This window comes from Anabrus simplex, chromosome 4, assembly GCF_040414725.1.
Source record: "Anabrus simplex isolate iqAnaSimp1 chromosome 4, ASM4041472v1, whole genome shotgun sequence".
Taxonomy (NCBI): Eukaryota; Metazoa; Arthropoda; class Insecta; order Orthoptera; family Tettigoniidae; genus Anabrus; species Anabrus simplex.
Window position 1 is genome coordinate 267,103,250 of NC_090268.1, and position 25,053 is coordinate 267,128,302.

Genomic DNA, 25,053 nt, shown 5'->3' on the forward strand with positions numbered 1-25,053 from the left:
ACCGAAGGCCTGTACACACCCTAAATTTTGACTGGCTAATTAAATAAATAACCAAAATTTCTAATTGGCTAATGATTTCATTAAGAAGGAAGAGATAGGCTAGTAACCTTATAACTCAAAAACAATCTACAAACACTTCAGTTTAGAAAACCCCTAAACAGAAACATTCTTTTGAAAATTAATTGTCCATTCTCTCACCAGAGGGGACACAGAAATCAGTAGTAAAGACATCTGAAGATAAAGTTCGAAACTTCTTCTGATACACAGTTCAAGGTTCACATTACAGATTGCCTTCTAAAAGGCGGTCAGTTTAAATGTACGCAGTAGGTGTACCTCCGGTGCAATTATTTTTATAATTATTATTACAAAAAGGAAATACGTTCATAGATAGATACTAGGGTTGCTTATAGGAAATAATATACCCTGGCCTATTTTGTCTATTTCTGTGTATATCATCAAATCAATCAATACTGATCTGCATTTAGGGCAGTCGCCCAGGTGGCAGATTCCCTATTTGTTGTTTTCCTAGCCTTTTCCTAAATGATTTCAAAGAAATTGGAAATTTATTGAACATCTCTCTTGGTAAGTTATTCCAATCCCTAACTCCCCTTCCTATAAATGAATATTTGCCCCAGTTTGTCCTCTTGAATTCCAACTTTATCTTCATATTGTGATCTTTCCTACTTTTATAAACGCCATTCAAACTTATTCGTCTACTAATGTCATTCCACGCCATCTCTCCGCTGACAGCCCGGAACATACCACTTAGACGAGCAGCTCTTCTTCTTTCTCTCAATTCTTCCCAACCCAAACATTGCAACATTTTTGTAACGCTACTCTTTTGTCGGAAATCGCCCAGAACAAATCGAGCTGCTTTTCTTTGGATTTTTTCCAGTTCTTGAATCAGGTAATCCTGGTGAGGGTCCCATACACTGGAACCATACTCTAGTTGGGGTCTTACCAGAGACTTATATGCCCTCTCCTTTACATCCTGAAAATGGTTTTCCGTGGTTTCCCATTTTCACACCAGGCAAATGCTGGGGCTGTACCTTAATTAAGGCCACGGCCGCTTCCTTCCAACTCCTACGCCTTTCCTATCCCATCGTCGCCATAAGACCTATCTGTGTCGGTGCGACGTAAAGCCCCTAGCAAAAAAAAAAAAGCCTTTACATCCTTACTACAACCCCTAAACACCCTCATAACCATGTGCAGAGATCTGTACCCTTTATTTACAATCCCATTTATGTGATTACCCCAATGAAGATCTTCCCTTATATTAACACCTAGATACTTACAATGATCCCCAAAAAGAACTTTCACCCCATCAACGCAGTAATTAAAACTGAGAGGACTTTTCCTATTTGTAAAACTCACAACCTGACTTTTAACCCCGTTTATCAACATACCATTGCCTGCTGTCCATCTCACAACATTTTCGAGGTCACGTTACAGTTGCTCACAATCTTGTAACTTATTTATCACTCTATAGAGAATAACATCATCCGCAAAAAGCCTTACCTCCGATTCCACTCCTTTACTCATATCATTTATATATATAAGAAAACATAAAGGTCCGATAATACTGCCTTGAGGAATTCCCCTCTTAATTATTACAGGGTCAGATAAAGCTTTACCTACTCTAATTCTCTGAGATCTATTTTCTATGAAAGCCAATTTAGGCCTGCCGGATTTTCGAAATTCTACTCAAATCGTTGAAAAGTTCGGAATGTATCATACTTTCACCGTGTATTGTAAACTTTCTGCTTTGTATTGTTCAGTGATCTGAAACTTATTTTGCAGTGGCACGTTATTCTGCTAGATTTATGGCCCCGATTATTCACAGACAGCTGCTTGAAAGGCGCGGCAGTACATCCTTCATTCCTTCCTTCCTTCCTTCCTTCCTTCCTTCCTTCCTTCCTTCCTTCCTTCCTTCCTTCCTTCCTTAAGGGGTCCTTGTAGGTAATTAATGACCCATTTAATCCAATGAAGAAAGTGGACATGTTTTGGCACACTTTGTAGACAAAATAACCATTAACATTAAACAAAAAGTTCCGGATCTAGGAATGAGGTCTGAGTAATAAAATAAATAAGTAGGCGATGCATTTCCTCCTAAAATATGAAAATTTTCAATGCTCTTCACACAAGTATTTAAACTTCTACACTACATATTGACCTAAATTTGTATCACTTTCAAAATTTCAGTATGAAAAGTAAGTTTTGTAAGTTTCATGATCGTAGCTCTTTTACGTTTCTAGAAATACGCACCTAAAATCGAAAAAAACATGTTTGTGTTAATTTCAATTTAAAAGTTACACACATGAAAAAACTGTATTGCTTTCGTATTTAGAACTATCCTGCCCCATAATCTGGATCATCTCCTTCATTGGCTTCTGTCTTCTTCCTTTTCGTTTTTCTCTGATGCATTCCCCCCCCCCCCTGTAGGCGGGGGACACAGGCGATGAATACACACACGGTATCCCCTGCCTATCGTGAAAGGCCACTAAAAGGGGCTCCAGGGGCTCTCAACTTCGGAAAGAATACACCGACGGTATCCCCTGCCTATTATAAGAGGCGAATAAAAAAGGCGACCGAGGGATAATACTTTTGGAACCATGAGCCCATTTGTGATTTGTACCATTACGGAAGTGAACACCATGGGTCGACTTTACCTGTAATTTGTACTACTACATGTGCCTGGTTGTGCTCCCTTTCAGAGCAATAATCTCTACTACCAGAGGAAATTGTACCGCTACTGCCACCAGCTGGGTTTGTGATTAGTATTATCAGGGGAGGATCTCTAAGGGAGTAGTACCATTATATGAAGAACGCCACGGGTCTGTGCTGCTAAGGGGTTGTGCTATAATGTGTGATACACCCTGGGTCTACACTGCCTATGATTAGTACCACCATGAGTATACGGGGCCTGTGATTAGTGCCGTTGTATGAGGAACATCATGGGTCTACGTTGTTTGTGAGTAGTACCCTTATGTGGAGAACATCATGGGTTAGTGTGACCTGTGAATAGTGCTGTTATGTTTGACATTCCCTGGGTCTACATTACCTGTAGTTAGTACCACCATGCGAGGAACATCATAATTATTCGTTACCTGTGATTAGTACTACTATAGAAGAAATATTATGGCTCTGCTTTACCATTGATTAGAACTATTATTAGAGGCTGGTTACCTGGAATTTGGACCCCTTTGGACAACAAGCATCATCCCAGATAACAAGGCATTTTGAATATCCAATGATTGTTTTGGAATCATTGATAATTTTTTTCGTCACCTTTCGTTTTAGATTCTAGTCAGTGGATATATTTTGAAGTTTTAATCATCGTTTCATTTTGTTGCACCTCGTATCATTAGGGGCCGATAACCTAGCTGTTAGACTCCTTTAAACAACACACATCATCATCATCATCATCATCATCATCATCATCGTCGTCGTAATCATAACCATTTGATGCTTTCTGGTATCCTGCCAAGTAACGTTGATTCGTTTTTCAGCCTCCATCACTCAACGGTGGTCTATATCATTGAAGGCTGATTGTGTGTTGACACGCGGTTCACTACCTAAAAACTTTAACACTTTTTTCTTGCCAGATACTCTCGCCATTGAAACACAAAACTGCATCATACACACACATTTTCATTGTTTCCAATCCCATATACACATTTTTGGTAACCTTGTTCATATTACAGAATTGAAGCATTCTTTTGGATTCTGTGTGTCACTATTCAAGCATATTTTTATGGAGATACGGTTTGCTTAGTTCTTTGTAAGTAGGCTTTACAGCCTCCATTACTGGACGTGGTAAGGAATGTTTGTGGTCATAGGTCCTTCTTTCCTTTTCAATTATTTTGGAACCTGCACCATGTTTCAGAAGATAAATACTGTAGTGCTGTGCTATTTCATTTGTGGACAAATTATGGAAGAAAGTTGCCGAAAGTTCTTTCCACATTTCGTCGACATTGGTTAGATTATTGCGAACAGCGGAGCCACAATAATTCTGTAAAAGGTCTATTTCAGCACCGGACTGTATATTTTTACTATGTAATTTCTTACCATCACTCAGAGGTCTGTCATTCACGTCCCTTGATAAGCGTCGCAGTCTAGTACCCATTCTCATTTGGATATGACTCACACATTCCAACTTCTCACTAGTAATAGCTGGGCCATATGGTTGGTCCTTTACCACTTTGTTGTATTCTTTAATGTCTCCATCACCAGGATAGTTTACATACACTGCACCTCTACTATCTTTTGATCTTCTGAAAATATTTATAGCACCAAAATGTTTCCATGTCTCCACTTCTACTTTCATAGTTTTCCTTTCATTGATGTTTTCCACCTGAATTTGTACGGCAGACTTTACTGAACTTAGCCATGCTATCCACATTTATCACCTTTCCTGTATCAACTAATTTAACAGAGACAACACTATTAAGAAATGTGTGTCCACGCTTCTGCCAAGTTCCGTCCATGTGAAGATTATCTTCATTTTTCCTTTCCTTACAGCTTCTATTGACGCTAACTGCATGCATACATCACTAGTTTCATAAACAGTACTCCTAATAACTTGGTTGTATTTGGAAAATATTACTGCGGGTAGGGGTAGATTTAGTAAACCACAGAATATTTTTCCTGCAGCACTGCCTATCCCAATTAATCTTAGAGCATACACCATTCTTACATTGTCTTTCGTTTTGGTAACTTCAGAAGTTTTGGTTTTGGCACTGAATCCACAATAATCACAATCACAAGTTCACTTACTAGACCAGCTATCTTGTCGACATTTTCAAAGAGTTTCATGTCTTCACTACAACCTCGACAGACTGCATGTTGGTTCAAAAATGTAAACAATATGTTCGAACAAACAATAATATTTCAACCTTGCATTATTTTTTCATTTTCCACATTTTCACATTCACTGTTGTCTTCATTTTTACTGGTTTCCTCCTCCAGATCAGTGTGTGTTCTTGGAAGCACTTGGTTTGTCTTGGAAGTTGAGTTCACTTTTGCACTACTGCTACTTATTTTCAATAATAGTTCCTTTAGACTCACTACACATTTGTTAGAAGTGCACTGATTACCTCTAAATGTAGATTTGGGTGTAAACTTCTTTATCCTAGGCAGTGTAAGATCTATATTTTTCACAGAATTCAACACGTGCACACAAATACCGAACAAGCTGAGAACTGACATTCATTTCTGCTCAAACTCTCTATCCAGAGAATAAACAAGCAAACTGCGCATACAATACTGCCAACACACGTAGTTAATTATTATCTTTAAGAGCAATATGCTTCTATGCCACTGCTTTACAGAGATATATGTGTTTTGGTTTCGGCATGTATAAAAGGGCCGTGGCATCCCTTGTGCACTATGGCACAAACTAATTTATGTTTGAAAAACTAACAGTCCGATCTTCATGAAACAAACTTAGATTTATTCCGAAATATGTGAGTAATCAAGATTAAATATCGAAAGTTAACCACTTTAGGCTACATGTTTGTAGTTTCAGCTTCTTCAACAAAGCAAATATCACGCATTTTGCTGTCGCAATATGTCGCATGTCTGCAGCTACGGGTTTCTTACAAACGTTGCAAAGTAATAGAGTTCCGTCAATTTTAAAAATGTTTCCAAGCTGCCGCACAAAACGGTTCAAAGAAACTCTCTTCACACTGTTGGGACGCATCTTATTCGTTGAAACGAGAACTCCACACAGCCAGTCTACTGTATATCTTACATGCTTGTCAGACCACTGTAATTTCAAGTAACATTTCCTGTTAGGGTAAGGACCAGTGGAGGGGTAAAGGAGGCTTAATGTGGCTGACAGCTCCAGCTATCTGTTGTCCTTAATGACCGGGATTTTTTACCTTGAATTATAATACAGAGACGAGGGTGTTCTGACGAAATTGCTAGAATTCTCTATTCTCTATTTCCCGGGTTCAAAAACGTGGCCGGGAGACATCTAAGGAGCGGAACATAACAAATACACCAGAATATGTATTTAATTATAAAAAACGGGAAAGTGTGTAACTAAATCATATTTAGTTAAATGAAATGTCGTATGGCTTTTAGTGCCGGGATATCCCAGGACGGGTTCGGCTTGCCAGGTGCAGGTCTTTCTATTTGACTCCTGTAGGCGACCTGCGCGTCGTGATGAGGATGAAATTACGATGAAGACAACACATACACCCAGCCCCCGTGCCATTGGAATTAACCAATTAAGGTTAAAATCCCCGACCCGGCCGGGAATCGAACCCGGGACCCTCTGAACCGAAGGCCAGTACGCTGACCGTTCAGCCAACGAGTCGGACTTTAGTTAATAAATAATAAATGTTTCTGTTTCTGTTTCATATTTAGTGCGCGCATGATTCAGCTGTTTTGCCACGAACTTTCCGTAATTCTTGTTATAAAATAATAATTAAATCACTTTTACAGTGTCAATTTTATTGTCGATTAAAAAATGAGTGCCTTATTACCTGTCTGTTTAGCGATTTCTGTGCCTAACGTCCACTCACTAGAGTGTATTTAGGGTTTGTAGTAAGTATATAAAGGAGAGAATATACAAGTTACTGGTAAGAACCCACTTAGGGTATGGCTTCAATGTATGGGACACTCATTAGTATTGGGTACTTAATTCGAGAACTGAAAAAATCCCAAAGGAAAGCAGCATGATAAGTAGTGGGTGATTTCTAACTAAAGAGTAGTGTTACGAAAATCTTGCAAACGTTGGACTTGGAAGTCTTGGGATTTAGAAGCCGAGCTGCTGGACTAAGGAGTATGTTCACGAGCTGTCAATTGATAGAAGGTGAGGAATGCCTTTAGTAAATACGAATAAGCTTGAATGAAGCTTTTAAAGAGAGAAAAGGTCATAGTATGAAGACAAAGCTGGAATTCAAGAGGATAAAATGGGGCTAATATTAATTCTTACGAAGGACAATTAGGGATTGAATTAGTTTACGAAGGGAAATCTTATAAATAAAGTTGTAGGGGGGCCGCTGTCTGTAATTTCGTTTGTTTTGCCAATTTTTCAGTTATTTATCCGTTTTAGGTCAACTCAAGACCGAATCGGTGGTTTTTACTTTTCGTGTCTGTTTGTTTGTTTGTTCCACCAACACGGCAAATCGGCTGGATAGATTTCAACCAAACTTCATATTTGGAGTATACTCACCCGGAGGAAGGCTTCTATATGCATTTCATTTTAAAATCTTTGATTAGACGGGGAGTTATAGGAAAACCAGAACGGTTTTCCTCCATTTCCTCTTATACTATTGATTTCCTGTAAACTCCGTGGACCGCATGTGAAACGTCTCTTCATTATAAACAACTTTCGTTATGTTCATAATTTACCTTAATATTAAATGACGGAGAAATTTACTATTTTCTGCGGGTATCATGGTCCGCGTGTGTGACCGACAGACCGACAACGAACGTACAGGTTGCCATGGCAACGTCTCTGACTGCTTGCCAGCAGGGAAGTAGCGTATTGCCATTTTCCTCATCTTACCTTTAAATTCATGGTTGTTCCTTCGGTAGAAGGCAAGAGAGGGCGTCAATCGGCCATTCTGCGGGATATTGGCGGAATATCGTTGGAGTTTATAGCCGTCCTCGAATAGCTTAAGTAATAACACCATTAGTCATCTTATCTGTTGACCTAAGAATGCCTGCGCCTAAATTTCTCCTCTGTTACCTCTTTAGTAGTATAATTGGAAAGTTCGGGCGCCACCTCCACCTCAGGCTCCCAGATGCCTCCTCCACCTCCTCCCGCCGCCTCCTCCTCCGCCGCCGCCGCCCGCGGGAAATTTGAATTTTGGCGGGAAATTTGAATTTTGGCGCGAGATTTGAATTTGTAAACAAAGCCACGTGCTTTTTGACAGCTGTCATCGACAACAACGCATCGCTAACCTCACTGCTGCCATCTTGACGGGCCTAAACCTCACTAGTGCCAACTTAACCTAACTAGCGTGAGGTAAACAAAGCCACGTGTTTTTTGACAGCCACGTGCTTTTTGACAGACAACAACGCATCGCTAACCTCAGTACTGCCATCTTGACGGGCCTAAACCTCAATAGTGCCAACTTAACCTAACTAGCGCGAGGTAAACAAAGCCACGTGCTTTTTGACAGCCACGTGCTTTTTGACAGATTTGTAAACAAAGCCACGTGCTTTTTGACAGACAACAACGCATCGCTAACCTCAGTACTGCCATCTTGACGGGCCTAAACCTTAGTGGTACCAACTTAACCTAACTAGCATGAGATAAACAAAGCCACGTGCTTTTTGACAGCCACGTGCTTTTTTGACAGCTGTCATCCGCCATCTTTAAACTACAGAGCACCGTGCTGCCCTCTTTCGTCACCTGTCATCGGCAGTGCTGCCATCTTGACGGGCCTAAACCTTAGTGCTACCAACTTAACCTCACTAGCTCGAGATAAACAAATCCACGTGCTTTTTGACAGCCACGTGCTTTTTTGATAGCTGTCATCCGCCATCTTTGAGCACAGTGCTGCCCTCTTTAGCTACTTACCTTTGAAATGTGGTGGCGGATAATTTGAAAAATGCTTTTCGACAAGCAGCCATCTTTAATCCAGAGAGAACAGTGCTGCCCTCTATGTGGTGGCGGCAAATTGAAAAATTCCACGTGCTCTTGTTTGAAAACAAACTCACGTGCTTTTTTGACAGCTGTCATCTGCCATCTTTAATCTATAGAGCACAGTGCTGCCCTCTTTAGTTTGAAATGTGGTGGTGGTAAATTCCACGTGCTCTTGTTTGGAAACAAAGCCACGTGCAGCTGTCATCCGCCATCTTTAATCAACAGAGCACTGTGCTACTATCATGCGGGCAATTTCATCACCTGTCATCCGCCATCTTTAATCCACAGAACACCGTGCTGCCCTCTTTATGGCTACTACCTTAAGCACGTAGTAGCGGACAATTTGAAAAGTTCTGTTAGCTATCATCCGCCATCTTTAATCAAGAGAGCACCGTGCTGCCATCTTTAGCTAGATACCTTTGAAATGTGGTGGCGGCAAATTGAAAAATTCCACGTGCTCTTGTTTGGAAACAAACTCACGTGCTTTTTCGACAGCTACCATCCGCCATCTTTAATCAACAGAGCATAGTGCTGCCCTCTTTGGTTTGAAATGTGATGGCGGCAAATTCCACGTGCTCTTGTTTGGTAAACATAGCCATGTGCTTTTTTGACAGCTGTCATCCGCCATCTTTAATACAGAGAGCACCGTGCTGCCCTCTTTATCGTAGTAGATGTAAATTCGTCACCTGTCATCCGCGGTGCTGCCATCTTTAGCTAGATACCTTTGAAAAGTGGTGGCGGATAATTTAAAAAGAAAAATTCTACAGCAGCCCTCTCTCGACGCTAATTGCATAAGATGGTGGCTATACATGACTCCTTAAGGGTGCTTACGCAAGATGGCTGCTATACACAGGTTCTTATGAGACGCCCTTGGGATGCTTGCGCAAGATGGCAGTTATACATGGCTCCTTATGAGATACCCTAGGGATGCTTGCGCAAGATAGCGGCTGATCTTATGGGATGGCTTAAGGGTCCTTGCACAAGATGGCTTGAGACGCCCTAAGGATGCTTGCGCAAGATGGCGGACACAAGATGGCAGCTATACATAACTCCTTATGAGACGCTTTAAGGGTGCTTGCGCAAGATAGTTGCTACTCTTAGCTTAGAGGCTAACGTGTCGTGATAGTTCGATTCATTAAATTTAGGGCTTAAATGCAAAATGTTAAATATATCGAAAACGGTGCACCGTAGAGCAAAACGGACAAAATTTTTCTGCCTAATACCTAGGTTCGCAGTATGAGGAACAAGAAAATCATAGTCTAATGATGGGATCAACGGTTCGGTTCCTACTTAGGCCCTTTGGCATTTGCTCTGTTTTAGCTTGTATTGAAGCGAGTCTTCGTAACATGATCAGGTCTAGCTATGGTAGAGAGTATAACGTACCGTGCAGGTTCGATTCATTAAATTTGGAGGCTTAAATGCAAAATGTTAAATATCTCGAAAACGATGCATCGTAGAGCAAAACGGACAAAATTTTTCCGCCTAATACGTAGGTTCGTAGTATCAGGAACAAGAAAAAACATAGTCTAATGATGAGATCAACGGTTCGATTCCTACTTAAGTCCTTTGGCATTCGCAGCTATCTATTTCTACAAGATGGTGGCTGCTCTTATGAGAAACAAGATGCCTTGAGACGTCCTAGGGATGCTTACGCAAGATGGCAGACACAAAATGGTGACTATACATAGCTCCTTATGAGACGGCCTAGGGGTGCTCGCACAAGATGGCGGCTACTCTTATGAAGAAAGCTAGCTTAGAGGCTACTGCGCAAGATAACAGCTGCTGTTATGCATGTGGTGGAGGGAAATTTGAAATTCTATGTGCTTAATCAACAGAGCACCCTGCTGCCCTCTTAAGCTGAAATGTGGTGGTGGATAATTTGAAAAATTCTTTTGACAGCTATCATCTTTAAAAACAATGGCGACTATACATAGGCTGTTAAGGTCTTATCATTCTCCTCCTCCTCCTCCTCCTCCTCCTCCCCGTCCTCCTTCTCTACCTCCTCCTCCGCCTCTTATGTCAAGGCATAGCTTTATATCGAACAAGTTTAAACCTGCATCGCGAAGGCAAGCGTGTGCAGCGATAACATTATTGTGCATGTTTAGACTTTCGAAACATAAGAAGAGTAGAATCAAACGCTGTACTCGATACGACATGTGATCAGAACATTGATTGATGCGTTCAGAAAAACAAAATAAGTGATCAAGACTAGAATCGAACAATGTACTCAATACATCATGTGTTTAGAATATGTCAGGGGATACGCTTGTTCTAAGAAGATCAGATTGAAACATAACAAGACTAGAATAGAACACTGTAATCGATGTTGTTAACTTCAACATGTGATCAGAACATTGATTGATGTGTTCAGAACACAAAATAAGTGATCATGACTAGAATCGAACACTGTACTCAATACAACATGTGATCAGAACATTGATCGATGTGTTCAGAACACGAAATAAGTGATCAAGACTAGAATCGAACACTGTACTCAATACAACATGTGTTTAGAACATGTTAGGGGGTACCCTTGTTCTAAGAAGATCAGAATGAAACATAACAAGACTAGAATCGAACACTGTAATCGATGTTGTTAACCTCAACATATGATCAGAACATTGTTTGATGTGTTCAGAGCAAAAGTACAATTTTGATGATTTGCTTAGTGTAAAATCAAAAACTATGGAAACACACTGTGCACATATCGCGTAGCTAACTCGCTCAGTAAGCAATATTGCAAAACTACAACTTCAATGATTTGCATAGTGTAAAAATCAAAAACACATTGTACCCATACTGCGCAGCTAACTCGCTCGGTAAACGATATAGCCAAAGTATAACTTCAAATTATTTACCTTCCATCATTCGTCTTGTGTGTAAAAATCAGTCGAACAAGTTATCGCATAAACATGGCTGAAAAAAAATCGTGATAGGGTATGGAACCCAGGGGTTACATCTTATCAGAAGGGCAAAAAGGATGAAAGGACTCTTCCTCCTCCTTACCGCACATTCCTTGAAGGGCTTATTGGCTGAAGGGCTAAAGGGCTAAAGGGCTAATGGGCTAAAGGGCTAATGGGCTAAAGGGCTAATGGGCTAAAGGGCTAAAGGAGCAACAACCTCGTCGATCGCTATCAGCAAGAACGCTTGTACTTTGTTATGTGTAGAAAATTAATCTTTATTTGTAAATGGTTTCATGTTCAGAACAAGGAATGGAAAATCCCCGAGGTGCGATGAGTTACGTTTTTCGAACTAGTGTTTGGAACACTGAACTTTTCAAGATGATAGCAGAGAGTTTAGCAATGTTCTGTTGTTGGATTTTAAATTCCGCGCTACAACATGCATAAGGTGGTAGCCTTGAGGTTTACCGCCGTAAAGATGGCAAGAGTGAGGTTAACAATGTTCTGTTGTTGGATTTTAAATTCCGCGCTACAACATGCATAAGGTGGCAGCCTTGAGGTTTACCGCCGTAAAGATGGCAAGAGTGAGGTTAACAATGTTCTGCTGTTGGATTTTAAATTCCGCGCTATAACATGCATAAGGTGGCAGCCTTGAGGTTTACCGCCGTAAAGATGGCAGCAGTGAGGTTAGCGACGCTTTATTGTCCTTCAAAGTGAGGTTAGGGTTCGTCAAGAAGACAGCTGTCAAAAAAGCACGTGGCTATGTTTACCAAACAAGAGCACGTGGTCGTGACGTCACGGTCACGTAGGATGTTGCCTCAGCATGTAAAGTTCAATGTCTACACCTACGTAGTTAACACTCTGCTATGTTCACAAGATTTTGTACACATAACTATTCTTTATGCTTTAAGTTCATGCACATAGGCTATGCTAAGATAGCAGTACAAACACATGCGAACTTTGTACATTCTAATGGAATAAGTTTAGTACTGTGTATCATGGATACATGATGTGTGCACGCATTTAATCTTGACTATACGTAATGCTGCTGCTTTGTTTACAAGATTTTTATACATTGCTATTCTTTATGCTTTAAGTTCGTGCACGCACAAGCGATACTCGTACGCTCTAGCAGGAGAAGTTTAGTACGATATTCGATACATACATTATCGATAGGTGATGTGTACACGCTTTAGAACATAGCTCATCTTTATGCTTTAAGTTCGTGCACAGGGGTTTGGGATACACAAAAGCGATTGCTACATGCTCTAGCGGAAGAAGTCTAGTACGATAGTCGATGCATGTAAAATCGATAGGTTATGCTAAGATAGCAGCACACTTACATGATTTTAGCACAATCTAGTGGAAAAAGTTTAGTATGATAGTCGTTTCGTGCAAAATCATTAGGTAATGTGTAAACGCTTTGAAACAAGGCTATTCTTTGTACTTTAAGTTCATGTGTATGAGTTATGCTAAGATAGCAGCACAACCTAGCGGAAGAAGTTTTGTACGAGAGTCGATACATGCAAAGTCGATAGGTAATGTGTACACGCTTTGAAACATGGCTATTCTTTGTACCTTAAAGTCATACGTATAGGTTATGCTAAGATAGCAGCACAATCTGGCGGAAGAAGTTCAGGGTGATCTGTACACGCTTTGAAACAAGGCTATTCTTTGTACTTTAAGTTCATGCGTCTTAGTTATGCTTGCGATAGTCGATGCATGTAAAATCGATAGATTATGCTAAGATAGCAGCACACTTACACGATTTTAGCACAATCTAGTGGAAGAAGTTTAGTACGAGAGTCGATGCTTGCAAAATCATTAGGTAATGTGTACACGCTTTGAAACAAGGCTATTCTTTGTACTTTAAGTTCATGCGTCTTAGTTATGCTAAGATAGCAGCACAATCTACCTGAAGAAGTTTTGCACGAGAGTCGATACATGCAAAATCGATAGTTGATGCGTACACGCTTTAAAACATGACTATTCATTGTACTTTAAGTTCATGGGTATAGGTTATGCTAAGATAGCAGCACAATCTAGCGGAAGAAATTTAGTACGAGATTCGATGAATGCAAAATCAATAAGTAATGTGTACACGCTTTGAAACATGGCTATTCTTCGTACTTTAAGTTAATGTGTATAAGTTATGCTAAGATACCAGCACAACCTAGCGGAAGAAGTTTAGTACGATATTTGTTGCATGCAAAGTCGATAGGTAATGTGTACACGCTTTGAAACATGGCTATTCTTTGTACCTTAAGGTCATGCGTATAGGTTACGCTAAGATAGCAGCACAATCTAGCGGAAGAAGTTTAGTACGAGAGTCGATGCTTGAAAAATCGATAGGTAATGTGTACACGTTTTGAGACATAGCTCTTCTTTGTTCTTTAAGTTCATGCGTCTTAGTTATGCTGAGATAGCAGCACAATCTACCTGCAGAAGTTTAGTACGAGAGTCGATACATGCAAATTCGATAGTTGATGTGTACACGCTTTGAAACATGACTATTCATTATATATAAGTTCATGGGTATAGGTTATGCTAAGATAGCAGCACAATCTAGCGGAAGAAATTTAGTACGATATTTGATGCATGCAAAATCAATAAGTAATGTGTACACGCTTTGAAACATGGCTATTCTTTGTACTTTAAGTTCATGTGTATAAGTTATGCTAAGATAGCAGCACAACCTAGCGGAAGAAGTTTAGTACGATATTTGTTGCATGCAAAGTCGATAGGTAATGTGTACACGCTTTGAAACATGGCTATTCTTTGTACCTTAAGGTCACCCGTATAGGTTATGCTAAGATAGCAGCACAATCTAGCGGAAGAAGTTTAGTACGAGAGTCGATGTGTGCAAAATCGATAGGTGATGTGTACACGCTTTGAACATGGCTATTCATTGTACTTTAATTTTATGGGTATAGGTTATGCTAAGATAGCAGCACGATCTAGCGGATGAAGTTTAGTTCGATGGTCGATGCATGTAAAATCGATAGGTCATGTGTACACGCTTTGAAACATAGCAATTCATACTGCTGCTCTGTTCCCAAGACTTTTAAGCATAGCTAACCCTAATACTGCTCTTAACGACGTCGAGCTAAGGATTGATTACGTGACCGTGACGTCACGACCACGTGCTCTTGTTTGGTAAACATAGCCACGTGCTTTTTTGACAGCTGTCTTCTTGACGAACCCTAACCTCACTTTGAAGGACAATAAAGCGTCGCTAACCTCACTGCTGCCATCTTTACGGCGGTAAACCTCAAGGCTGCCACCTTATGCATGTTATAGCGCGGAATTTAAAATCCAACAGCAGAACATTGTTAACCTCACTCTTGCCATCTTTACGGCGGTAAACCTCAAGGCTGCCACCTTATGCATGTTGTAGCGCGGAATTTAAAATCCAACAACAGAACATTGTTAACCTCACTCTTGCCATCTTTACGGCGGTAAACCTCAAGGCTACCACCTTATGCATGTTGTAGCGCGGAATTTAAAATCCAACAACAGAACATTGCTAAACTCTCTGCTATCATCTTGAAAAGTTCAGTGTTCCAAACACTAGTTCGAAAAACGTAACTCATCGCACCTCGGGGATTTTCCATTCCTTGTTCTGAACATGAAACCATTTACAAATAAAGATTAATTTTCTACACATAACAAAGTACAAGCGTTCTTGCTGATAGCGATCGACGAGGTTGTTGCTCCTTTAGCCCTTTAGCCCATTAGCCCTTTAGCCCATTAGCCCTTTAGCCCTTTAGCCCTTCAGCCAATTAGCCCTTCAAGGAATGTGCGGTAAGGAGGAGGAAGAGTCCTTTCATCCTTTTTGCCCTTCTGATAAGATGTAACCCCTGGGTTCCATACCCTATCACGATTTTTTTTCAGCCATGTTTATGCGATAACTTGTTCGACTGATTTTTACACACAAGACGAATGATGGAAGGTAAATAATTTGAAGTTATACTTTGGCTATATCGTTTACCGAGCGAGTTAGCTGCGCAGTATGGGTACAATGTGTTTTTGATTTTTACACTATGCAAATCATTGAAGTTGTAGTTTTGCAATATTGCTTACTGAGCGAGTTAGCTACGCGATATGTGCACAGTGTGTTTCCATAGTTTTTGATTTTACACTAAGCAAATCATCAAAATTGTACTTTTGCTCTGAACACATCAAACAATGTTCTGATCATATGTTGAGGTTAACAACATCGATTACAGTGTTCGATTCTAGTCTTGTTATGTTTCATTCTGATCTTCTTAGAACAAGGGTACCCCCTAACATGTTCTAAACACATGTTGTATTGAGTACAGTGTTCGATTCTAGTCTTGATCACTTATTTCGTGTTCTGAACACATCGATCAATGTTCTGATCACATGTTGTATTGAGTACAGTGTTCGATTCTAGTCATGATCACTTATTTTGTGTTCTGAACACATCAATCAATGTTCTGATCACATGTTGAAGTTAACAACATCGATTACAGTGTTCTATTCTAGTCTTGTTATGTTTCAATCTGATCTTCTTAGAACAAGCGTATCCCCTGACATATTCTAAACACATGATGTATTGAGTACATTGTTCGATTCTAGTCTTGATCACTTATTTTGTTTTTCTGAACGCATCAATCAATGTTCTGATCACATGTCGTATCGAGTACAGCGTTTGATTCTACTCTTCTTATGTTTCGAAAGTCTAAACATGCACAATAATGTTATCGCTGCACACGCTTGCCTTCGCGATGCAGGTTTAAACTTGTTCGATATAAAGCTATGCCTTGACATAAGAGGCGGAGGAGGAGGTAGAGAAGGAGGACGGGGAGGAGGAGGAGGAGGAGGAGGAGGAGAATGATAAGACCTTAACAGCCTATGTATAGTCGCCATTGTTTTTAAAGATGATAGCTGTCAAAAGAATTTTTCAAATTATCCACCACCACATTTCAGCTTAAGAGGGCAGCAGGGTGCTCTGTTGATTAAGCACATAGAATTTCAAATTGCCCTCCACCACATGCATAACAGCAGCTGTTATCTTGCGCAGTAGCCTCTAAGCTAGCTTTCTTCATAAGAGTAGCCGCCATCTTGTGCGAGCACCCCTAGGCCGTCTCATAAGGAGCTATGTATAGTCACCATTTTGTGTCTGCCATCTTGCGTAAGCATCCCTAGGACGTCTCAAGGCATCTTGTTTCTCATAAGAGCAGCCACCATCTTGTAGAAATAGATAGCTGCGAATGCCAAAGGACTTAAGTAGGAATCGAACCGTTGATCTCATCATTAGACTATGTTTTTTCTTGTTCCTGATACTACGAACCTACGTATTAGGCGGAAAAATTTTGTCCGTTTTGCTCTACGATGCATCGTTTTCGAGATATTTAACATTTTGCATTTAAGCCTCCAAATTTAATGAATCGAACCTGCACGGTACGTTATACTCTCTACCATAGCTAGACCTGATCATGTTACGAAGACTCGCTTCAATACAAGCTAAAACAGAGCAAATGCCAAAGGGCCTAAGTAGGAACCGAACCGTTGATCCCATCATTAGACTATGATTTTCTTGTTCCTCATACTGCGAACCTAGGTATTAGGTAGAAAAAGTTTGTCCGTTTTGCTCTACGGTGCACCGTTTTCGATATATTTAACATTTTGCATTTAAGCCCTAAATTTAATGAATCGAACTATCACGACACGTTAGCCTCTAAGCTAAGAGTAGCAACTATCTTGCGCAAGCACCCTTAAAGCGTCTCATAAGGAGTTATGTATAGCTGCCATCTTGTGTCCGCCATCTTGCGCAAGCATCCTTAGGGCGTCTCAAGCCATCTTGTGCAAGGACGCTTAAGCCATCCCATAAGATCAGCCGCTATCTTGCACAAGCATCCCTAGGGTATCTCATAAGGAGCCATGTATAACTGCCATCTTGCGCAAGCATCCCAAGGGCGTCTCATAAGAACCTGTGTATAGCAGCCATCTTGCGTAAGCACCCTTAAGGAGTCATGTATAGCCACCATCTTATGCAATTAGCGTCGAGAGAGGGCTGCTGTAGAATTTTTCTTTTTAAATTATCCGCCACCACTTTTCAAAGGTATCTAGCTAAAGATGGCAGCACCGCGGATGACAGGTGACGAATTTACATCTACTACGATAAAGAGGGCAGCACGGTGCTCTCTGTATTAAAGATGGCGGATGACAGCTGTCAAAAAAGCACATGGCTATGTTTACCAAACAAGAGCACGTGGAATTTGCCGCCATCACATTTCAAACTAAAGAGGGCAGCACTATGCTCTGTTGATTAAAGATGGCGGATGGTAGCTGTCGAAAAAGCACGTGAGTTTGTTTCCAAACAAGAGCACGTGGAATTTTTCAATTTGCCGCCACCACATTTCAAAGGTATCTAGCTAAAGATGGCAGCACGGTGCTCTCTTGATTAAAGATGGCGGATGATGGCTAACAGAACTTTTCAAATTGTCCGCTACTACGTGCTTAAGGTAGTAGCCATAAAGAGGGCAGCACGGTGTTCTGTGGATTAAAGATGGCGGATGACAGGTGATGAAATTGCCCGCATGATAGTAGCACAGTGCTCTGTTGATTAAAGATGGCGGATGACAGCTGCACGTGGCTTTGTTTCCAAACAAGAGCACGTGGAATTTACCACCACCACATTTCAAACTAAAGAGGGCAGCACTGTGCTCTATAGATTAAAGATGGCAGATGACAGCTGTCAAAAAAGCACGTGAGTTTGTTTTCAAACAAGAGCACGTGGAATTTTTCAATTTGCCGCCACCACATAGAGGGCAGCACTGTTCTCTCTGGATTAAAGATGGCTGCTTGTCGAAAAGCATTTTTCAAATTATCCGCCACCACATTTCAAAGGTAAGTAGCTAAAGAGGGCAGCACTGTGCTCAAAGATGGCGGATGACAGCTATCAAAAAAGCACGTGGCTGTCAAAAAGCACGTGGATTTGTTTATCTCGAGCTAGTGAGGTTAAGTTGGTAGCACTAAGGTTTAGGCCCGTCAAGATGGCAGCACTGCCGATGACAGGTGACGAAAGAGGGCAGCACGGTGCTCTGTAGTTTAAAGATGGCGGATGACAGCTGTCAAAAAAGCACGTGGCTGTCAAAAAGCACGTGGCTTTGTTTATCTCATGCTAGTTAGGTTAAGTTGGTACCACTAAGGTTTAGGCCCGTCAAGATGGCAGTACTGAGGTTAGCGATGCGTTGTTGTCTGTCAAAAAGCACGTGGCTTTGTTTACAAATCTGTCAAAAAGCACGTGGCTGTCAAAAAGCACGTGGCTTTGTTTACCTCGCGCTAGTTAGGTTAAGTTGGCACTACTGAGGTTTAGGCCCGTCAAGATGGCAGTACTGAGGTTAGCGATGCGTTGTTGTCTGTCAAAAAGCACGTGGCTGTCAAAAAACACGTGGCTTTGTTTACCTCACGCTAGTTAGGTTAAGTTGGCACTAGTGAGGTTTAGGCCCGTCAAGATGGCAGCAGTGAGGTTAGCGATGCGTTGTTGTCGATGACAGCTGTCAAAAAGCACGTGGCTTTGTTTACAAATTCAAATCTCGCGCCAAAATTCAAATTTCCCACCAAAATTCAAATTTCCCGCGGGCGGCGGCGGCGGAGGCGGAGGCGGCGGCGGAGGAGGAGGCGGGCGGAGGCGTGCGGCGGCGGAGGTGCGGCAGAACTGTCCAATTATACTACTCTCTTTCTTATATCCATAACTCACACCAGCATATTTTATTGAGGGTCATTTGATTTTCCAATACATTCACTTGGTATTTACATATTTGTCGTCATCCGGCTGGCCTCAGTTTTAATCCATTTTCTATTAATTTCAACTTTCTTTACTGAATTATTTTCTTCCTTAATTTACACCGTAGGCCTATGTATGCGAGTACTAATCCCGAAAGCTTGACACTCTTTCCTTTGAGGAAATATTCTAAGTTTTGCAAATGTATAACTTTCGGCCCCGGAAAATATCGAAATATGGATGCAATTTTAACGACGGTGCACACCTTCATTTCAGGATAGTTGGTGGCTAATGTGTAAGTCTTATCACAAATCAGAAAGCACAATCGCGTTTCATTTTGGAGAGATCTACAACTTTGGTCCTATGACTTTTTATCGTATTTCTATTCCTTATACGTTAAATAGAGCTGTATTTCTCGATTTCATGTTAATTTTGTACTTTCACACATATATGTTAACATTAATTTGGCACACTTATAGGAAAGATAGAATCATGACATTCGGCACGCACATTGGCATGACCAGTGGCAATGTGATAGCCAAATTTTATGATTCTATCTGTCACATGAGTATCACAAATATAAAGTAGTATGCGAAAACTGTACAAAATTTCACACCCAATGATTCTAACTCAATCTAACCCATAAATATAGGAGATACGACAAGATGTCATGGGACCAACCATGTAGAACACTGAAAGAGGCGTCTGATGGTGAGGTCCATTTGCAGATATGCCGCAGAGTTTCAAAGCAGTAACTCTCGAAATAAAGGTCTGCACTTCTAGTGTGTGTCTGTACATTGACTATTTTGGCGACATTTCTGTACATTTATCCGTTTCAGGTGTAATAATGACCATCTGCATTCTTTTAGCTTTGGTGTCTGTTTTTCTGTTTGTCTGTTTGTCTATAACTTGGAAACTACTGGATATATTTCCACCAAAATTCATATTTAGAATTCACCTGTCCTTGGGTAGGTTTCAGGGCAAATACTGTTTCTAAATCCATGAAATGACTGGGGGGTTTATACGAAACCGAAACCGTGATTTTGCACTTCCACAAAATGTACACAACCAAACTTAATAGAAATCTACCTGCCTTAATGGAAATTAATTTTTAAACCTTTTTCTCATGTGCATCATTTCGATAAGAGGATTTATAAGGGAGATATCATTAACCGGACTTCACTTAAGAACGGGCGCGTGTTGAGCGTATTTCTTACAACTTGAAAACTATTGAAGATATTTGAACCAAACTTTATATTTAGCATTCACCTTTCCAAAGGTAGATTTTAAAGGTCAATAACATTTCCTTTTCCTGGAATGGACTGGCGGTTTATAGAGAACCGAAATGGTGAATTTACTCTTCCACAATATATACAGTACATGACCAACCTGACTGAAAATCGACCAAATTTGTTGGAAATCCATTTCTAAAATTTTTTTTCATGTGTATTTTCTCGACAGAAAGATTAATAAGGGAGATATCATGAATGGTCGGTTTTGCAGGGTAAGTCCAGCAGACATAGACCAAAAGGTGTTGTACGTGGAGCAGATTCCTTATTTATCTATATAAGTAAAATCCTAACGACTGTGTGCCTGTACAATGACTATTTTGGCGAAATGTTCGCACAACTACGCGTTTAAGGGGTAATAATAACAACCATCTGCATAATTTTTTGGTTTAGTTTCCTGAAAGTCCTAATTTTAACCCTCCTCGCCCAAAATCCACATTGCGGCATAATCTGCCAGACGAACAAGAAAACAGAAATTTGGCAAAATTATACGTTTTAGCCTGTAACGGACAGAACATTTCCAAGAGCTTTAAATTTTTCACTTTTTTCTCTGAAGAATATCGAAATACGGAGGCAATTTTAATGATGGTGCAGATCTTCGCGAAGTCCTATCACATAAGGGAAGGCAAAATCTCCGTTCAATTTGGAACGATCTACAACCTTGGTCTTATGACTTTTTGTTGTATCTATATCCTTTTTACGTTTGATTTTTGTCTATTTCTCGATGTTAAGTAAATTTGGACTTTTCACATGCATAATTCATACTTTCAATCACTTATAGGAAAGATAGAATCATCAAACTCTACACGAAGATTGGTCCACCCAGTAGCAATATGTGAGCCAAATGCTATGTATGTAGCTGTCACATAATTATACGAAAAGTAATGAAATGTGAGATAATCTTACAAATACGTATTTTACCTTATTCAACGTTTCTAACTCGATCTGACACAAGCATAGATGAGATGTCATAGGACCAGCCATTTAGGCCGCTAAATCTGACGTCTTATGGTACAATCCTTTGACGATATGACGTATCGTTTAGGAGCAGTTAATCTGTAAATGAAGGTCTGTAATATTGTAAACATGCATATACTTTCGTATGTCGACCTATATATATTCACTGATGTCGTGTTGTAGCGATCGAGAAAGGGTGTGTCTGCTATTGTAATCAGTACTCCCCACACTGACTTTGACTGGCAGTAGTAATGGAGTCCTTCTCCAACACCTTTGTAACTGACATTAGTAAGGAAGGCCTACCATTGTAGTGAATAATTCACTTCTCGATTTGACTTGCAGAAGGCAAGGGAGCATGCATTGTTGTTTAAAAGTCCCCTACCCGATTGTGTTTGGCTGTAGGCAAGGGTACCCGCCCTTATAAACAAATGTATCCATCTAAAATGTGACTGGTATTAGGCATAGTGGCCTGCTATTTTGACGGAAACTCACCAACTTGGTGTGACTGGTAGTAAGCTGGCTGGCTGTAGGAAAAGGGGCCTGTCATTATAATTATAACTGCACAACTCAAATTCGACTGGTAGTAGGGAAGTTGCCAAACATTCTAATGAAAACTGTAATCTGTCTGGAAGTAGGAAAGGGGACCTGTCATTTTAACGAAAACTTCCAAATCGATTGTGACCGCGCAGTAGGCAATGGGGCCTGCAATTATAATGAAAACTTCCACATTCGATTGTGAATGGCAGTAGGCAAGTGAGCCTGCCGTTGTCATCAAAATCCGCAACAAGCACTTTACATTGGAAACACCGTATTGGGAACCCCCTAGCTGTTTCTCGGATAACGCTAAGAGACATGCCATTTTAAAACAATCTTATTTACTGTATGTACAGTATTTACTTCGATATTCGAATACAATGTAGAATACCGTAGCGAAGCACGGGTACATTTGCTAGTGTTCAATAAATGTGCAAGTTGTATGAAACCATATAAGAAAAGACTAAACAAACAACTAATAATAATAATTTTGTTTTTGTTTTTACGTTCCACTAACTACTTTTACGGTTTTCGTCGACGACGAGCTGCCGGAATTTATTCACGCAGGAGTTCATTTACATGCCAGTAAATCTATAGGCATGAGCTGACGTATTTGAGCACCTTCAAACAGCACTGGACTGAGCCAGGATCGAACCTACCAAGCTGGAGCCAGAAGGCCATTGCCTCAACCGTCTGAGCCACGCAGCCCGGCAGACAAAGAATTGTTAGGGTATTTGTCATCTAGGGGATAGCTCTAAATGTAGCTCAATGATAAATAACTGATTAATTAATTAAATCTTTAATTTTTGTTTGTTTGATTGATTGATTGATTGATTGATTGATTGATTGATTGATTGATTGATTGATTGATTGATTGATTGATTGATTGATTGATTGATTGATTGATTGATTGATTGATTGATTGATTGATTGATTGAGTTTCAAGGTAAGTAAAGTGCCTTATCCTCACGTGGTTCAGTGTTTACACATAGCTACGAATTGACCTAAAAGTTGCCTTTGCTTACCCAAACCTGGACATTGTTTACTTAGATATTCTAAGTTGAAGTTTACTTGCGGTAGGGTGGCCATTTCCTTTCTATCGCTCTTCCTCCGGCTTATTACATGTCGTCTACCATCAAGTACTGACCATGTTCAATGCTGCTTAACTTCAGAGATCTCAAGAGAACCGTTGGCTATATATTTTAACTGGTTTGTCCAGATTATGAATTGAAGGATTTTTCCCTGCGTATTTGCCGCGTATCCATCAAGTTAATGTGCCTTAAGCTTTGCTTTTTGTATTCACAAACGGATGCAGTGATATGCAATAATGGCTTATGAGGCCCTATTTGTGTAGGAATGTGTGTCCATGAGTGTTTCTAAATGCGCCAATTCTCGGCCAAAACATCCGAATTATTAGATTTATATCTACCACATTTATAGCTCATACTGTTTCTGTGTCCTCCTCTATGAACCATGTAACCTTGCCGCGGTGGTGAGGCTTGCGTGTCTCAATGACGCAGATAGCCGAGCCGCAGGTGCAACCATATCGGATGGGTATCTGTTGAGAGACCTGAACAACGAATGGTTCCTCGAAAAGCGACTAGCAGCCTTTCGGAAGTTGCAAGGACGGTAGTCTAGATGATTCACTGATATGGCCTTGTAATAATACTCAACATGGCTTAGCTGTGTTGATACTGCTACACGGCTGAAAGCAACGGGAAACTACAGCCGTAAGTAACTCCCGAGGACATGCAGCTCTCCTGTATGAATGATGTACTGATGATGGCTTCCTCACGGGTAAAATATTCCGGAGGTAAAATAGTCTCCCGTTCGGATCTCCGCGTGGGGACTACACAAAAGCGGGCGATCATCAGGAAGATGGATACTGACATTCTGCGAGTCGGAGCGTGGAATGTTAGAAGTTTGAATCGTTGTGGTAGGTTGGAGAATCTGAAAAGGGAGATGGATAGGCTAAAGTTAGATGTAGTTGGTATAAGTGAAGTACGTTGGCAGGAAGAACAGGATTTTTGATCAGGCGACTACCGAATTATCAACACAAAATTAAACATGGGAAATTCAGGATTCCACGAAACTGCTACGTTGGCGTAGCAGGGGGAGAGGTGATACTCCCACGTGGCGCGTCCCAGGTGGCGGATAGGGGGGTCCTAACCGGCTTGCCGGCGGACTTGAGGGAAATAAAATACCTCTCGCGGACCAAACACACATCCCCTGTGGGTGGGGGAGGCTGACGAATAATACACCCACGGTATCCCCCTGCCTGTCGTGAGAGGCGACTAAAAGGGGCGACCAAGGGATGATTGAATTAGAACCATGAACCTACATTTGATTTGTACCATCACGCGGGGAACACGAAGGGTTGCCTGTACTTGCGATTTGTATCACTATGTTCGGTACGAAATGGGTTTGTGTTTAGTAGTAGTCATGAGCTTGGCCTGGGGGTTTCCAGTACCCGTGCGTCGTACCCATGTGAGCAACACCGCGGGTCTGGGCGTAGCCTGTGAGTTGTACCACTATATGAGCGACACCGTGGGTCTGCGTTGCCTTTGATTAGTATCCACTATGTGAGGAACACCACCGAGCCCGTGGGACCGGAATCCGTGCCTAGTACACCTAGGTGAGGAAACTCATTGGTTTGCGTTGGCTATGAGTGGCGCCATTGTGTGAGAAACACCATAGGTCTGCGTTACCTGTACGAAGTGCAATACTTGTGAGTAGTACCGTCTTGTGTGGAACATCGTGAGTTTCGCTACTTTGATTAGTACCCCAACATGCCAATACCATGGGTCTACTTTACTCGCGACATGTACCATTCTGTGGGGCCTTAGACATGAATTTTGCACCCCTTTAGACACCAAGCATCATCGTGCTTTATGAGTGGTCCCTTGTTCAGTAATCAATTGTGTATGATCTTTGTTTGAGTCTGATCCACTGTATTTTGTTTGTTTGTTTCCTTTTTCTTTTCTTTTTTTTTGTTGGGTTCATGTCCATCTATTC